A 12672-nucleotide genomic window follows, 5' to 3' on the forward strand; every position below is an offset into this window, starting at 1 on the left:
CCTTATGGCATGATAGTATTCCATTACAGGGATGTACCATAACTTGCTCAAATATTCTCCAATTGATAGATATTCCTTCAGTTTCCAGTTCTTTGCCACAAGAAAAAGAGCTGCCATAATATTTTTGTACAGGTAGGTTCTTTTCCACTATCTTTAATCTCTTTGTGTTATAGACCCATTAATGGTTTTGTTGTGTTAAGAATATGAACAGTTTTATGGTCTTTTGGAACTCTTTCCTTATTAAATCCACTTAAGTTGCAAACCATGGTCACTTGTTCTTATCCAGGAGAGCACCTATGAAAGGTTGGCCAACCTCAGTCCTTTTCCTCCACCTCCAACTCCCATATGAGCATTTTCCTGCCCAGATTAAATGAAAGACTGAAAGTCTTGGCTTGGAGAACCAGGAATATTTCTTTTTTGTTGTTATTGTTCAGTCAGTCATGTGTGACTCATCATGGTCCCATCTAGGAATTTTTGCCAAAGAAAACTCCAGCTAATTTTATAGAGAAGGAAACTGAGGCAAATAAGGTTAAGGGATTTGTCATACATCTAGGAAATGTCTGAGGTCAAATTTGAACACTAGTCTTCCTGACTCCAATCCCTGGGTCCTATCCATTGTACCACTTTGATGCCATTTTTTTTGGTTAATATTTAAAAAAAGGTTAACAATATTTCAAAACACATATATTTATATATATTATACTAATGTTTATACATATGTATATTACTTAATGTTCATTTGTAAATATATGTGTACATATATGTATAGCAAATTAGTAATTAATAAAATGGATTTTAATAAAGAGTATTATAAAATAAACTGTTAAATACAGTTTATATATATGTGGTTAAAATGAACATGTTATTATTTAAATTGCTCTATGTATTTTCTGCACTTTGATTTTTTTCTTCTACACATCAAAAATATTTCATGACATTATTTTCAAGAATATTTTTGTGAATGTATAACACTACCCACCAACTTTCCATACTTCTCTCTAAATAGGACCATGTTATAAACTAGATCTCCCAAAATAGAAAGATCACCTATGAAAAGACTATTTCTATTTTCCTCAGTCTCCAGAACCCAGTGTAGAAAGGGTGGAAGTAATTATGGAAGATAGAGCTTGTTTTCCCTTAATTGAAACCTTTTGGTGACTTTGGGTTCCAAAATTTAGGAAATAAATTTTCCTTCCATTTCGAATATTGCCTTCCAGGACTCTCCCCACCCTTTCCTTTTTCTTAGACCTAAATGAAGCCCTTAGTTCAAGTGTCTTTCAAAAATATAAAGACCCAATCACTTACAAATTAGAACAGAACTCACACTTTGAGGCTTTAAAAGTCTCGCTACATTTGCTCTAGATATGCTGAGAATAGGATGGATATAAATGTGACTGATATGGAACTTAGAGTGAGATACTGAACAACAGTCAAATGAAAATATTTATCCATGCCCTCTTGTAAACAGGAGAGTGGTACACTTTCTGTCACTGTCAAGGGTAGTTCTCAGGTAAATCATTCCATTTGATGAAAGAATAGCTCCAGAAAGGGGTGAAAGACCATTTGTAGAACATTTGTATTCATGTGTATATATTTTGCTGTTTATAATTCTGTCATAACAATCATTTCCAGAAGCAGGATGCTTTGCCAGGGACCCCTACAGAATATAGTTTGGGTTTTCAGCAGGAGGAACTAGTGAATGAACAATTTATTTTTATTGTACAGAGTTTGTAAGAAGAAGGGTGCATTTATTTCAGGGTCATCGATAAATGTGTGAGTATTTACATGGCTCTGTATTTTTGTTCAGTCTCTTTATGTGGAAGAGGCAAAGCCTTTCAGTGTTAAAAGGTGTGTTTATTACCTTCAGCTATAAATTAATTTTAAAGGTAAATATCACTATGAAGAAAACAACATCCTTGCACATCAACTTGAACCCTATTTTTTGGTTTTTCAGAAAAAGCTCTCATGGTTAAGATTTTAAGCTGTCTACCCACTTCATCAATGCTGAGTCATTAAATCAAGGTAAGGAAAAAGAGAAAAGAGAATGAGGCAGTATATATGTTTGAGGCATCCAAGTCCATCTGCTCTGGTCAGCAATGATGATTAAGAAAAGATGATGCTTTCTGCCAGCTTCAGAAAAAAACACCACCTTTATTTTCTAATATTAGGAGCCTCCCTCAGCCCCCTAAAATATCCCCCTCTATGCCAAATGTTACCAAAGAAGAAAAAGAGGGATTTTGTAAATGGGATTTTTGTTCAAATGAATGTCTATTTACATGGCCTCAAAGGTATCTTCTACCTCTGAGATCCCTCGATTCTGGGCATTATAGCTTTGGTTTTCCTTGACTGGCTTAGGCTCAGATGAAAAAGATGATCTGGGAATCTGGTACCATGTGAAGATGTTATGAGGAGATCAATTTGTTCAAAAGTACAGTGATCTTAGTAAACTTCATCCTCCCCTGCCTACCACACATACTTTTATAAAAGTGAAGATTTAAGAAAATTGTTGAATTTTTCCACTTACATGTTTTGAGCATTCAGTATACAGTTTTTTAAAAAATATAAAATTATAAAATAAAAGATGATATACAGTAACCGTCCTTTTTAAGCTTATAGAAACCCATAGAGTGAGGACTAAAAGGGACCTAAGTCACCTAGTTTAAATGCTTCATTTTATGCAAAGGGATAGTAATAGCACCCTTCATCTGGAGGTTGTTGTGAGGAACAAATAATTTAATATTTGTAAAGGTTTTAGCACAGGATTTGGCACATAGTAGGTGCTATGTAAATGCCATTATATATACATTTTTTTCTTTTAGAGGTATTTAAATGTCATAATAGATAGATCAATGGGCTAGGATTCACTAAGCTCTGAGTTCAAATCTCTCTTTCAAATCTCAAATTATTCAAATCTCAAACACTTACCCTATGCAACTTGCTTAACCTCTATTGCTTCAGTTTCCTCAATTGTAAAATGGGGATAATAACATCTAATAACATCTACTTCAGAAGGTTGTTGTGAGGTTCAAATGAGATAAAACTGGTAAAGCATTTAGCACAGAGTCTGGCACATTGTAGATCCTACATATTTATTTTTTTCCTCTTATCTAAATGGACAAATCAAAATGCAGTGAAAGAAAATGATTATCACAAGGTCACACAGCTAGTAAGTAATCAGAGTAGAACTGGAAATCTTCTAATTGTAGAGGCAAAAGGTTTCCCGCCCCCCCTCCCCCCATACATCATTCTGCATTTGCTAAAATCTCCATTTGTTACTTCAAAACAAAAATACTGGTGTTTTCAATGTTCACACACAAAAGCTCAGGTCTTGTTTTAAAGCTGAATAACTGATTTCTTCAATGGTATTATTTGGGAATGTAAGCACATAGCCAGTGCTTTTTTTCCATTTCTCAGTCAGGCAGTAAACATCTAAATGCCTACTATTTGCCAGGTACTATATGCTAGGCATTATGTACAGAAGGAGGAAAAATGTCTCTGCTTTCTAGGAGTTAATTGTCTAATAGAGATGACAAGCATACAGTCATACAAACAAGATATATTATATGTAGAAATAATAGATAGATAGATAGATAGATAGATAGATAGATAGATAGATAGATAGATAGATAGATAGATTTATTGATTGATTGAGAGAAGGCACTAGGTTAAGGGGGATCAGAAAAGGCTCCTCATAGAAGTTTATAATTTAGATGAGACTTACTCCTTCCTATCATCCAAAATAGAATGATCTTTTATTCCCCCTTTCTCAAAAATATAGTGTATGTGAAGAAGAGTAAGACATCATGTACATAGCAGGCATTCCATAAACATTTGTTGTTAGAGAACTTACAAGAAAACAGTATTGAGACAGCCATAGAAGCAAAGTGGTTTCTATGTAAGACCCTAGATGAATGAAATCATCAATGGGAACACATTTTTTGGAAAATGTATAGGGTGAGGCAGTATGGCATGAAGGATAGAGAATTGGACTTGGGGTGAGGAAAATATGGAGTCAAGATTTACCCTATACAAATACTGGCTATGTGACCTAGAGTCAAGCCCTTTGATATCTTAGTTCCCCAGGTGGATCTCTAAGATTATTGACTACAGAGCAGGTGTTAATCTCTACTGCTAGGGGGACTTTCCTTATTTTCACTTCCCTAAACCAGTGAAACCACAGGTCTGAGTCGGAATAAGGGGCCATAAAAAATGTTATTCTTATTTTTCTGATAAAGGTCTACTCAGATGCAGAACCATGACTGAAAAAGCATAAGGGGCCAAAGCACAATTCAATTGGGTATCAGTAAGAAGTAGCATAGAGAAGGATGATCACTGGTTAAATGCAATCATCATATTGGGAGGGGAATGATTTTTCCCCACAAAAGTCTCACAAGATGGCATCTTATACTTCTAGAGGACCACCGTTCCAATGATAGCAATTGGTATGAGAAGAAATTAGTCAAGTGTGCCCTCTTTTCTAGGGGAAAGATTTCCATTACCTTACCATTCTAAGGTCCCGGGAGCATGCATTCCCATCCTACTTACAGTTTGTTATCATATCTCTTCATGCCATGGACAGCAACCTAGATTCTCAAAGGGTAGGCTCGCAAAATGCAAACACTTGCAGATCCTATCAAACTAAAACATCTTCAAGTTGTTCCCTATATTTTCTTATATATCTTTCCCTGGATGGCTGACAGAGGGGTTCAGGGGGACTCATCTCTCATTTGGCTACAGGAAGGTATGTTTTTTCAGAGAGGGTGATCTTGAACACTTTCTATTGAGATATAGAGAAGTTGCCATTTAAGTTGGAGGAAATGATATACAAAGTGATGAAATCCCAGAATTTTAAAGTATTGGAACATCATTGTTGTTGATAAGTGTCTGAAATAGAGGACAGAGGAGAAGTTTGACTTTGGGGAATTTAATTTGGATTCTGACAACCACAACTTGTTTAAACATGCAGATCTTCTTCTCCTTAAGTCTGGAATCTGAGGAACCATCTTTAAAATGGTCACTCAAAGTCAAAGTTGCTTATTTTCTTTCTATGAAAAAATAAATAGATTTTAAATGTTATGAATCAAATTCAGCTATCCTGTAGAAGAGAATCATGGAGATAAAGAGAGAGTTGGAAATTGGTAGCAAGCAAAGACATGGTAGCCTCCATTTTATTTAATAGAGCTTATCATTCCATGCTGGGAATATGCTTATTTATATGCATCTAAGAATCTCAGTTAAAATGTAAGCCCCTTGAAGACAGGTGCTATTTAATTCTTGTCTTTGCATCCCCATACCTAACACAATGCCTGCTATATTAAATGCTTAATAAGTGAATATTGATTAAGTAAACTGTTCTAAAAGGATTTTCATGCAACTGATTTGACCTTTTCAATTCTAGATTATGATGGAGACTGGTATGGGATAGAGCAGGGGTGAAGAATATAGGAGAAGGGAAAACTACTCACACTGTCCTAAAAATAATGGATAGTTTTTCCCCTTCATTCCCCCCCCCCCTTTTTTTTTGAGATACAGCAAACAATGAAGAATTCCTTGTCCTTGTCTCTTCCACAGGCAGGAAAAGCTCCATAAATCTAAAAATAAGCAGTAATAATGTCTATCCTTTGATGATGATGATGATTAACTATTTTGACAATAACAGTACATAATATGTATGTCATACATTTGGTTTGTTAAGCACTTTACAAGCATTTCATTTAATCTTCAAAAAATCCTGGGAGTAGATGGTACATGGGTATATCCCCATGTACAGTTAAAGAAAGTAAGACAGAAAAAAGGTTAAGTACCTTGTCTGGGGTCGCATAGCTGATATATATCTGGGGTGGGATTTCAACTCAGATCTTCCTTACTCAAGATCCAGTGCTCTATGTACTATATATACCATGTGCTATTGCTATTGTTATTATTATCCTTGTTATTATTTTGATTACTATTCTTAATGCTTTTGCTGAATCATGTCACAGGTCTATTATTTTCAAATGTTCACAGAAGGAAAGAAAAGGTTGCAAACCAGGCTGCGACATCAGTCTTTGGGATTTTGGTCATTTCTTCATTCTCATAAGAGCTCTTGGTGTTAGAGAAATCCTCTGTGTTTTAAGAAGAGGATTTTTTAAACAAATAATACCAATCTGCAAGCAGTGTGTTAAAAACCCGCAAGTGCCTTCTGCTTGGCACATACTTAACCCTGCAACTCTCACAGGGGCCTGGAAATTCCGATTTACTTTTTATCTAGTGGGCCACTGAAACGCTCCATGTTTAAACCATGGGAGCCCGAATAGCTCCCATTAAATATGAGATGAGTGAACAGAATCGGTTCACCCATGCTAACCAAATGCAAATCCTCAGATGGAAACTCATGGTCAGCTCTTTCGGTTGCTATTTTCAGAACTTCCACAAAGGACTGCGCTGTGATTATATGTATTCATGATATGTATATCATGTATTCAGCTCAAAGGATATTTGAATGATGCATTTAGAATTATTCCTAAAAAAAGGACTCAGCCAGCATCTGTAAACTGCTTCGTCTTTGAGAAGCGAGAAGAGGGAAAAAAAATGTAGCTTGATTTTCTTTAAAAAAAAATACCAACTCATAAAGCAGAGCAGCTTATGTGAGTTGGTGTTAATGCTACATTACACACAGACACACTTAGGCATAATCACATGCATTCACATGCATACTATCGCAAACACATAAACAACCTTATGGAATTTGTTTCCCCCTTATTATTTTCATCTCCAAATTCACTTTTTAAATCAAGGGAGCCCTCAGCATCAGATCACAGGCTTTCCTCCCTCCCTCCATGGAGAGACAGATGTCCACGGGACATCCATAAAAGATCAAAGATTTTCGTAGTTGGTTGATTGGTGGATTTTCCTCTTCTCCCTGCTACCTCCCCCTTCCTGCCATCATCTAAATGGCCAGTATGCATTTGCTACCTTGCTTCCTGCTTAAGTACTTTATTTTTCTTCCTGGATTGATATGTTAGGTTTTTTCTCTTTCCCTCTTTTTCCCCCACTTTCTTTTCCTCCACATATCCCCCTCCCCCCCAGTACTCATGCATTACTTTTTTTCTGACTGGGCTTCAGTGCTACAGACAAGGTCTGTGCTATCTAGCCCCTGTGAGACCAAGAGTGTCACATCCAAGTTGCTCCCCATTTCCAATGACCTGGAAAGAAGAAGACCTGAGGATGCTCCCTGATTTGGGTTCCTTGTTCCAAAACAGACAAGACCATGCCTCTGGTCTCTGGGCTGTCCACTTCATTTATCTCCATGATGCCATGCATTCCAGTTTGCTCCAAGTTTCTTCAACAGAAGGAATAAACTTTATAAATCAGTTCATGTTGCCAGCTGGGAGAACTTGGAATGAGACTAAATTGGAGATAACAATTGGGAAAAGAAGTGACCCCCAGCTATCTGCTCTCATTGGAGTTCTTTTACTTCCTTGCATGCTGTGAGATCTGAAGGAAGGCTTAATGGTGGGCGAGAAGTTTTGCTCCATGGCATATTAAGGTTTTCTTCGTCTCAGTGCAGAATGATGGGAAGACGTCTGGATTTGAAATGAATGGACCCATGTTAGAATAGATTTCGTATTTGGGTGACTTTGGGTAAGTCACTTAATTTCTCCAAAACTTCCCAAATTTCAAAAATGAAGGTCCTGAATTAGATGACCCCCCGCCCCCCACTGGCTCTAAGTCTAAGGTTGATCATCTTGCTATATACAAGATAGTTCCAAGGAGACAGTTTCTCAGTACATGTATTTATCTGTATTAAATACATCTCCCTCATCAGACTGTTCCTGGAAAGAAAAAACAAACAAACAAATGTATGTTTTCCTTCCTTTGCGATGGCCTGCAGAAGGATTATCCTTTGGGAAAGTGATAAAAGAGTTTTTCTTCTAACTTTAGCCTCTTTATCTCTCCTCCTCTAAGTGTCTTTGTATTTTTTAGTGACCCAGAGACATTACTTCTATGAGGACACATTCTCAGAAAAGAATCTGAAATTAGTCATTTGTGTTTCATTTTTGTATTTGTCACATTGTGTGTGTGTGTGTGTGTGGGGGTTATAGAGCTGGGGCAGACCCTTAGCAAAGGTCTGATAAATAGTTCTAGGACTGGAGGAAGGGACATACCTAGAATGAGAATTCAGACCTGTCCTTTCCATGGTCAAGTTGCTATGTGAATATAGGATGTCCTGAAGAGTCTGTTTGGAATGCACTGAGGCCTGGAAAGCATCTGCAGTTGGAGTTGTCTCTTGTTTTGCAATAAAAGATCTTGTTCCGGGGGCACCTGGGTAGCTCAGTAAATTGAGAGTCAGGCCTAGAGATGGGAGGTCCTGGGTTCAAATTTGGCCTCAGATACTTCCCAGCTGTGTGACCCTGGGCAAGTCACTTGACCCCCATTGCCTAGCCCTTACCACTCGTCTGCCTTAGAGCCAATACACAGTATTGACTCCAAGACAGAAGGTAAGGGTTTAAAAAAATAAAATAAAATGATATTGTCAAAAACCAAAAAGTATTGTTCCATCATGATGAAAAACCATTACATATGGATAATAAGTATTCTCCTCTTATATATACAGGTAACTGAGAACAAATCTATATATATTTACATGAATTACACAGTATTGACTCCAAGATGGAAGGTAAGGATTAAAAAAAAAAAAAAGATCTTGTTCCCTGTTAATGAAATTTCTTCAACTGCCCCCTTCGGATTATTCTATTTAAATGTTTGCTTTTTCCTACTGTCTGAAAGGGGCAACTGGGTGATTGGACCTGGAATTGGAAAAACTCCTCTTATTGAATTGAAATCTAGCCTCAAACATTCCCTAGCTGTGTGACCCTGGGCAAGTCACTTCACCTTTTTGCCTCTGTTTCCTCATCTGTAAAATGAGCTGGAGAAGGAAATGGCAAACTGCTTCAGTATCTCTGCCAAGAAAATCCCACATGGGGTCATGGAGAATCTGACGCTTCTGAAATGTCTGAACAACAAACTGTAAGGCTGCCAGGCCATACTTTGTGGAAGCTTGGGAACAACAGTAAAGCAGAGTGGGATCTAGAGACAGCTGTAGTACACAACAAATAAGTGAATGTATTTATCCATGATCTGTTAGCTCAGCAGGATAGATATTTTGAGAAAACTGATACTTTTAGGCATATTATGCCCCCAGGGAGCATGCCTTACAGCAGCTGGACAAAAGATGAAGCCCTGCGCCTTGACTGCATGCATGAAGTTGTCTTACTCTTTTTTTCCAGCATTCATGGAAACGGTTAGATGAGTGTGTAAAGGCAATGAGAGTGTAGCAGGAGCACTTTGCTAAGCAGCATCCAATGAGTGGAGCAGTGAAACATTGCTGAGCTACAAAATGGGGAGACCTAGGGTAGGAAGGGAAGAGGAAATCTGATTGCATAAAAGAAAAGAAATTCCAGATAATTTTCTTTTTATGTATGGCCAAGGTAGGAAACATGCTTCCAGATTAGTGAAGAGCAGAGAAGGGAAAATGGTCACATTGCTCTCAGAGGAACTCTTAGAAATATAGAATTGTAGATTCAAGGCAAATAGAATAAGTTCTTACACTTAGACCTTGGGCAAGTCACTTAACTCTGCTTCCCTCAGTTTCCTCATCTATAAATGGAAAGAGGAAGGAAGGAGCTAGAGAAGAAATGGCAAGCTATTTTATTATCTTTGCTAAGAAAACTCCAAGTGGGGTCACAAAGAGTTGGACACAAATGAAATAGATGGACAACATCAAAAAATAATTATTCACCTATTTGGTTTAATGTTCCATAAATGTTTGACATCTGACTGACAGACGTTGAGAAGAGTCTGTCTAGAAATGGAAAAACTGGAAAAGCATTCTTTCTCTGGTATTAAGATTTATTTGCAATAATAAAGATTGTCTGAAACTCTACACTAACTGTATCACGATAGCATTATGCAGTCTTTCCCCCAGTTTCATGAAAGAGGGTCTTTGGGTAGGAATAGGCAGGAAGAATTAAGGTGACTATTGGAGCAGTGGATAGAACACTAGGCCTAGGGTCAGGAAGACTCACCTTCCTGAATTCATATATGGCCTTAGACACTTACTAGCTATGGAATCCTGGACAAATAGCTTAACCCTGTTGGCCTTGGTTTCTTCATTTGTAAAAATGATCTAGAAAAAGAAATAGCAAACCACTCCAGTATCTTTTCCAAGGAAACCCTAAATGGGGTCATGAAGAGTGGGGCATGATTAAAAAGGACTCAACCACTACAAGAGGAGGAAAAATTAAACTACAGAAGAATTTCTTCTGCATTTCCCAGTAGAGTCTTTGTCTTCCAAAGTATAAGCATTGTAGAGTCAACACAGAATACATATTAACATCTTTTAAACTCCTCTAAAAATCACTTGTGATTTTTAGCCCTATGATTTAAGAAGTTCCATTACATGCAAAAAAGAAAATGGAAGAGGAAGGAATATCTATTTTGCTTATAGGATTGATTTTTGCTCCTGAATAAAACCCTGAATTATATGGGCTAGAAGTGCTTCCAAGTTCCCATGTTTTTTTCTTGACTGTGTAGCATGGCCTAAAAGGGAACTTTAAATGCCAGAGAGAGAACAAGTACTTATTTGGATTCTCCCAATCCTCCCATTTCTATTTGAATCCTTCTGCAAAAAAATCAGATAACAGCATTTATGCCATACTCAAATCAAATGAATGAGTATTCATTTGGTGTTGACTATATAAGATCATCTAATATTTGCTGGATAATTGGTATACCTTTCATTTTGAGATAGTATATCTATCCCATCAATCCAACTTTAAAAATGATTACCTGTTGTATATTTGCTGACCTTGTTCACATTGTGAGTCATTTCTGTGCAAGGCCTGGTGATTGGATTTTTACTTGCTCAGATGGAACTTATCTGAGGGCAAATTTTTAGCATAACTCTTATTCATATTAAGCCATGTCTCAAAGCAAAACTTGGTATGTATCAGTGAGAAATGTTGGCATTTCCCTTTCTGATTATTTCCTTCCCCAATAAGATTTAGACAAAAGTTACTAGTAAAATATTTGATAACTGTATTTTAGATATCAACACATACATACACTCTCTTTCGTTTTTGGTCTTCCTTTCTTCATATTTAGTTTTGGCAGATAGCCATTGGAATGAATGTCTCACATCCTAGAGATGAACTCAGCTTCATCCTCATTGACCTAGCAAGCCATTTTTTCCCTGATGACAAGCTGGGATCACATCTCATAATGACTGCTGCAAGATTGTCTTGTTAGGAGAAGGGCTAAGGTGGGATCGTCTTTAATGACAGTGAAAGCATCTCATAAAACCTGACTCCTCACTTTTACGGGCATGAGTCTGGGATTCTAGCAGATGTAGACTTACTAAATCAGTCAGTCAAAAATTATATCGGTTGAAGAGCAGTGTTCCTGGCAGTCCAAAAAACCTGAACATGTAGGTGATTTGGAGAGCATTTCGTTAACTCTTTAATTGGTCGTTTGAGTGCTGGAGGCAGTAGCTAATTGCCTGTAGGTCACAGTAGTTCTAGAGCTTAGGTAAATGTATATTGTCATATGTCACATTTTCATAGGGTTCCTTTGCACAGGTTGGTAAAAAATGATTGCAGCATAATTAAAATTAAGACAAGGTGGGAAAAGTGATTCAATTAAAGCCCTGAAGCCATTGCACAAATTATCTGATATACCAAAAACTAATGAATAGTTATAACTAGTTTTATCTTTTGGCTCCTTGTTCTTCCATCCTACAGCATCACAGTGCCCATTTTCCTTTCAAGTTCTCTGGGGCTTGGATGCTGGGTGGGCAGTAAGGCCAATGAATGAGCTCTCAAGACTCACAGTCCTTTAAAATGCATATCTACAGGAAATGGATTAAGCTGAAAATAAGCAGACACGAAACACAGGAGACCTCTGCTTTTTCCACAGTCCAATATTAGTTTGAAAACATCTGCAGTATTTCCCTGCCCATGGAGCCTATCATATATAGCTGGAAGGGTGATGACAGTCAAAATAAATGAGATATGTTGTAACCAAAACATTCTAAGCTCTATGTCATTTGTTTCACCAATGTCCCTTAGGCTTCTCTAGGAACTTTAAACATAGGTGAGAATAAGAAGAAACTTTGTGATTATAGATTTATCAAACAACGTCAATTGTCATTAGCAGGAGAACTGGATGGATGTTAAAAATAAAATGAATGTGAGAAAAAAGTTTGTTAAAATCTAGTACAATAATCAGTCTCTAAATCAGAAATCACCTAATATATCTGTGGATCTGCACTAAGGACACAGAGAAAAATGAAATCATTCCGGTTTTCACAAGGCTTATCCTGGTTTCTTGAGGAGAGAATGTATATGTACATATGAAATTATGCCTAGAATATGTGTGAGATAAGACAAGCTAGTTTGGGGACACTAGTATTTTGGGGACCAGAAAAGTTTTCCTTTGAAATATAGTTTGGACAGAGTCCCAAAGGAAGCAGGGATTTCTACAAGGAGAGGAAGACATACCTTCTAGGCATAGAAGATCAATAGTGCAAAGGAATGTGAGATGGAATACTGTAGAAGAGGGATAGAGAGAAGACCAATTTAGAGTGTAAAATATAGAATAAGAATATTATATAATATTGAATAATAAAATAAC

Source organism: Monodelphis domestica, chromosome 1 (genome assembly GCF_027887165.1).
Source record: "Monodelphis domestica isolate mMonDom1 chromosome 1, mMonDom1.pri, whole genome shotgun sequence".
NCBI classification, from domain to species: domain Eukaryota; kingdom Metazoa; phylum Chordata; class Mammalia; order Didelphimorphia; family Didelphidae; genus Monodelphis; species Monodelphis domestica.